The 6,910-nt window shown below is 28.2% G+C and overlaps 1 pseudogene; it reads right to left on the bottom strand.

Annotated features, from left to right (window-relative positions):
• LOC105118541 (L-type lectin-domain containing receptor kinase IV.1-like) overlaps positions 1-772 on the bottom strand; it is a 2,056-nt pseudogene extending 1,284 nt beyond the window's left edge.
• Positions 773-6,910: the final 6,138 nt, after the last annotated feature.

The following is a 6,910-nucleotide window of genomic DNA, read 5'->3' as shown; positions in this document are numbered from 1 at the left end:
ACTCTTTCGCTTACTTATTTAACAAGGATTAGATATAAATTAGAAGAATTACTTAGTTAAAAATTAATTATTATTTTACAAGGTTGATATCACATTTTTGTTTAATAAGGATTCTTAACCAATTATTATTTTTAGATATTTTTCACTATTATACATGTAAAGAATAAAAAATAATATTAGATTGTTGTTTTATTTATTTTCATTATCTTAGAACTTATTTTTATTATTTTAGATTTTATTTAAAATAGATGTATATCTAACCCATTAGTTTTAGGATTTACATATAAATATTTTTATATAAAATTTTTTATAGAGTTAATAAATTTTTATCTACAGTAATATATTGTGTGCTTATTTGTTTTTTTATATGATATATTGAGTGATTTTAATAATAAATTCTTAATTAAACTCGTAAATTCTTTGAATAATTAGTTAATTATATTGTGATTTATATTTTTTATTTGTGTCTTATAGTCTTATATATTATATGTGTAGAATAAAATATATATTATATGTGTAGAATAAAAGTGATGAATTGTATATCATTTTCGTTCTTCGTGCCAAGATTCTTATTATTATATTAACCTGCAATTTTTTTTTTCAAACCTTAAATCAGGAATTTATGAGACAACTCCGCATTAGTACCGTTCAAGATTGGTAACAAATCAAGAGGCAAAAACAGAAGTGGCTTACCGTGTTTAATAACATTTGTCGGCGCTACAGTGACACTAAATTGCTTCTTCATGCCATCATATTCCACCCGAACTTGCATTGGATGAACACTAATAAGTGTTAAGTTTGCAAACTTACCATCAGGATTGGAAAAATAACCTGCTGAAGCAGATTGTACAGATCTTAAACCATTAATATCAATCCCAACATTATTGCTATTGATATCATTGAACTTGTGTATATCATGTTGATTAATATTTAAAAATATATTTTTATTAAGGTTTTATATTATCATTTTATACTTGAAGTATCAATAACTCCTTAACTAAAACATATTTTATGATAACATATATAATAATATAAGATACCTTTAATTTGTGGTAAATATTCATCTTAAATGCAGGCCTATCACATAAATAAAAAGATTAATTGATGAGTTTAAGTATTGAAATTAAAAAAACAAAGAGATGACCAAATTTAAAAAAGAGATGCTAGTACAGTTCAAATTGAAACACTGTTCGGCAATTAGATCATAACTGAAGCTGTAGATCTCGGATTTAGGTCTCCTTTATAAGGATGGAAATGTAAGACATAGGCCTACAACTTTCATGTGAAGGTTTAGTTTTAATAAGGTCGTTTTCAGTTTTTAGTCCATATCTAGAGTTTTAGAAGTCCAAATGACCTTCTTTTTTTTTCCTGAAAAGCTGAGATAATTTCCTAGAACTTTCATATGTACAAGTGGTTCCAATTCTAACGTTATCAATGATATTTTATTCAGACAAGAAGATAAGAATTATTACCAAGTCAAGATATGGTCACCCACTCATTAATTATTTATCAAATCAATAGTTTCAATTTTTGACCAATAAAAAGAGACGTATTTAGGCTTCTTAGTTTCCAGATCAAGATCATGCTCTTGCTTTCTTTCTCTGTATTTTTGTAATGCTTAAGTTTTGCTTTCATTAATATCTTATTTATGCCTTTTAATTTCTTTTCTTTACTTAGTTAACTTTTATCTTATTTATGTTCTTATCTTGTTTATTTATGTTTCTCTCTTTTGTTATATTTAGTTAAGTTTATTATGTCAAAATGAAAAGGTTACACTAATGGTGTAAGAATAAGTATAGTATAAACTCAACATGGACCTTAATGTTTGATACTAACATGTTTTGTATTTGTTATTTTATTCACTTTTAATACTTTGCTTGTTAAATGATCAATCTAGATTTATATTATATAATACTTGATATAACAAATACTTGACACTTTCATAGCCCAATCGTATGGTATAACCTATATTTGTACTATGAAACGAACTTGATTTGTTATTAACATAAGTTATAATCATGAATGCCTGACAATATTTACAAGTATTAGCATTATTCGAATAAGATAACTAATATAATCATGTTAATAATTTATAATTTGATTGGAACCTCCTGCTTGACCGCTTTTTATGATCGACTTGTTTTAATTAGCAAGTGCATGATTGTGCGATGTAACAATTAACTCGGTAAGATTGAGGTCACATCCATAGAGAGCTCGATCTAGAAATTAAGTTAGGTAACAAAAAAAATTCAAGAGAAATTAAATTAATAATAATTTGGTTGAAAATAATTGATAGATTTTCTAGAGATGGCTATAAAGACATATTTATATGAAGTTCTATCACCTTTCCAAATCATTAAAGAATAGTTCATTCGAACACCTGAATCAAAAGTTATGGGCAAAACACTGGAAGGTGTTCTAAAAAATCAAATCAGGCTAGCTTGGAAACACTTTGGTACACATTTTTCTTTCTCTTTTTTGAGCTGTTGCTTTCTTCTTTTTTACCCAAATTAATGTAACAATGTGCCCCTCCAGCTTTTCATCCATGTGCTTGCCCTCTTGGATTAATGGATTACCCAAAATAAATTAATTGTTATTTGTTGTGTGGACATGTAAGATCATGGATTGTGCTAGTACTGATTTAAAGGCCGATTTGGGGTTGAATTTAAGCATCATAAAAGGATATAAATGTACCTATTATTTGGGTTAAGATTGACATTAAAACCTTGAGTGTTTGATGGTTGAAGTTTGCATATAATACAAGGCAAGTTTATGCTTAAAATAGATCATATGATAATCTTTTTTAGGATTGGAATAGAATTGATTGTTTTAGGGAAAATTTGGAGCACTTATTTAAACCAAAATTTGCTTCAAACTTTAACTAAATTTCTCTTCAATTATTTATTCTGAATTCTGACGTTAAATTTTTTGGCATAATCTGTTTAAGCTCCAAAAACCAATCAAAACATTAAAAGAAACTTCATTACTAAAAAACACATCAATTATTATAAAAAACCCAAATAAAAACAATAAATACATATGTAAAATAAGAGACTTAATGATACTTTTGATGCACAATCACACCCCTCAACTTAAATTTTTCTAGTCCTTAAGCAAAATAAAACATAAAACCTTTAAAATAAAAAGAATAATAATAATCATAATTAGGCTCACCTCATCACACTTGAAGGACCTATCATTCAAATATTGGTATTTTTAACTGATTTTATACACAATAGCAAATAAAGAAAAATAAATATACTTACATTCTGTAAATCAAATATCCATACAAAATTCCAAATTCAATCGTATTTATCATGCAACCAACATAATTAATTCATGCAAAAACTCAACTTATAATTTTTCCTTCTCACTATTATAAACAAGGTAGCAAACTAGAGAAATATCTATATATATTTTTTTGTTTTTTTAAAGATATTATTTATTCTTTGTCTTTAAGTAATCACTTTTCTTTTGACATGAATACAAATATTTGTGATGAATGTACCCGATTACTCACAAAGTCACAAACTTAAAGTGCTTTTGTATACTTATATTTCAAGCTGCCATTTGACGTAAAGATAAACATTTGTGATGAATACTCCTAGTTACTAAGCAACTCAAAACATTGGAGTAGATAGAAATTTATACATATTTATTTGTTTAATTGTCTAATAATTATTACTCTATTTACTTAGGACTAGATACAAAGGGATGATCACAAGTAAAACATCACACTCATCTTTTATGCATAATCACACAATTCACATAACTTTTACAAGGAAAGATGTACTTCAATAATCTTAAAGAAAAAAAAAGTATGCTATATCTTGCTTTATAAGATATTATATATCCCAAATTAAAGCATGTAATAGTCAACATAATAATGAATCCAAAAATATAATGTTGATCCTAAACAAGTCTCACTCACCTATGAATGCAATTTTTTTTTTCAAACAAGTATGACCATCTCAAGCATTCAACATAATTAAAAATCTAAAATTAAGTTTTACATTATCCTCAATGTCAAAAAAAAAAAAGAGAAGAAAAGAATAAAGATTAGAAAACTGTTACTCCCTTTTTTTTCAAAGATGAATATCTGATTGAATTGGACATGAGCTGCCTTTTTGCTTAATTGTTTTTTTTTTAACCTGCATATCACAACTAAAAGAAAACATCAAACCAATATTGTTTTTTTTAATAAAGAACCTCACACCCCCCAACTTAAAATAATGCATTGTCCCTAATGCATGAACAAATAAATATAGGAGTTGGAAGAATAAGAGAAAGAAAAAAAAACTCATTACTTCTGATATTACAATGGTATTGGATCTTCAAGATCCAATGTCTCAATTTTAGCCATAAAGTTTCCAAGATAAGGTTTCAATCGATGACCATTTACTTTGAAAATTTTTTTATTTTTAGGATTTTCTACCTTAAAGGCACTGACACGACTAAAAGATTGATGTCTTCTCCCAAGTGTAGGAGAGTTGAAGTAATAAATAACCCGGCAAGACCGGGGTTAAATCACAGGGAGGTTAATTGTACAAATTATAAACAATAATTGTAAACAACAATAATAGTAACAACAACAACAACAACAACAACAACAATAATAATAATAGTAGTAGTAGTAGTAGTAGTAGTAGTAGTAGTAGTAGTATAGTAGTAGTAGTAGTAATAATAAAAATAAAAATAAAAAAGAAGGAGAAGAAGATGATGATGAGAACTTTGAGATGGAATATTAATGTAAGGATTAAACAATGATAATAACAAATGTCAAGATTAGAGATTCTACTAATGGTATGTCAAACAAGTATAGTATAAACTCTTATTATTCAATTGGAAACCACACATAAAGGAGGTTCCAATCTGATTATAGATTGTTAACATAATTACATTAGTCATTTTATTCGATTAATGCTAATACTTGTAAATCTCGTCAAGCATTCATGATTATAAGTTATGTTAACAACAAATCAAGTTCTTTTCATAGCTTAGGTGTTGGTTATACCATACAGTATGAGCTATGAAAGTGCCAAGCATTTGTTATACCAAGTGTTATACAACATAAATCAAGATTAGTCATTTAACAAGCAAAGTATTAAAGAGTGAACAAGATAACAAATACAAAACATGTTAGTATCAAACATTAAAGTCCATATTAAGTTTACACTATACTTATTCTTACACCATTAGTGTAACCTTTTCACTTTGACATAATAAACTTAGCTACACAGAATGAAAGAAAGAAAAATAAATAAACAAAATAAGAACATAAATAAGATAAAAGTTAACTAAGTAAAGGAAAGAAAATGAAAGGCATAAACTTGATATTAATGAAAGCAAAACATAAACATTACAAAAAATACAAAGAGAGAAAGCAAGAGCATGATCTTGATCTATAAATCAAGATGCCTAAATGCATGGCAAATGCCTCCTTTTATAGGCCAAAATTGAGAACTATTGATTTGATGACTAATTGATGAGTGGGTGACCAACTCTTGACTTGGTGACAATCCTTATCTTCTCTTTTCTGCCCAAAACGTCATTGATAACGTCACAATTGGAGCCACTTGAAAACATGAAAGTTGTAGAAAATTGTCTCAGCTTTCTTGTGTAAAAGTTTTAGGTCATTTGGACTTCTAGAACTCTAGATATGGGCCAAACACTGAATAGTGCTTGGGTTGGAAGACAGATTTGTACTTCTTTGTTGTTGCTACAATTTGGATTTAAAAATGACCTTTTTAGATCTTGGGCTCCATATGAAAGTTTTAGACCTATGTCTTACCTTTCCATCCATATAAAGTAGACCTAAATTTGAGATCTACAACTCCAGATATGACCCAATTACCAAACAATGTTCCGGTTTGGATTGCACCGACATCTCTTTTCTAAGTTTGGCCATCTTTGTCCTTTCAATTTCAGTTCTTTAATTCATCAATCAATCCTTTCATTTATGTGATAGGCCTGTATTTAAAATGAACATTTACCATAAATTAAAAGTATCTTATATTATTAGATATGTTATTATAAAACATGTTTTATTTAAGGAGTTGTTGATACTTCGAGTGTAAAAGGATGATATAAAACCTTGATAAAAATGTACTTTTAAGTACTAATCAGGCACCATGCTCAGAGATGGATTTAATCACAAATGGACCAATCCATTTTGTCCTCAACTTCCTAGGAAAGAGATGTAATCTTGAATTATACAAGAGAACCTTTTGACCAACATGAAAGATTTTCTAAGAATATGTTTATCATGTAAAGTTTTCATCTTATGTTTTGAAATTTTGCATTTTCCAATGCATCATTTCTCAGCTCCTTTAATTCATCCAATTAAAGCTTTTTATTTTTGCCAACCTCGTTTTCATTGTTATTGAATTGCCGGATGACTTAATATGCACGGTGCTCAATCTCAAAGGGAGATGACAAGGTTTTCCATAAACTAGCCTATAAGGAGACATTCCTAAAGAGGTCTTATAAGCAGTATGATATGCTCACAAAGCATTAACTAGTCGTAAGGACCAATGTTTACGGTTTGGATTGATTTTTTTTCTCTAAAATGTTCTTGATCTCCTTATTTGCCACTCAATTTGGATGATAGGGGGTACTAACCTTGTGAATTACTCCATATTTTCTCATCAACATCCCAACGGGCTTGTTATAAAAATATTTTCCCTCATCACTAATCATAGCCCAGAACATGTCAAAAAGAGAGAAAATATTTGTTTTCAAGAATTTGACCACAACTCGATGGTCATTGGTTCGAGATGCAATGGCCTTCATCCATTTAGACACACAATCAATAACTACAAGGATGAATTGGTAGCTACATGAACTCGAAAAAGGCCTATGAAGTCAATCCCCCAACAATCAAATATTTCCAAAACAAGAATGGGGTTAA

This window comes from Populus euphratica, unplaced genomic scaffold (genome assembly GCF_000495115.2).
Source record: "Populus euphratica unplaced genomic scaffold, PopEup_1.0 scaffold2016.1, whole genome shotgun sequence".
Classification (NCBI taxonomy): domain Eukaryota; kingdom Viridiplantae; phylum Streptophyta; class Magnoliopsida; order Malpighiales; family Salicaceae; genus Populus; species Populus euphratica.
This window is presented reverse-complemented; position numbering and strand designations above follow the sequence as displayed.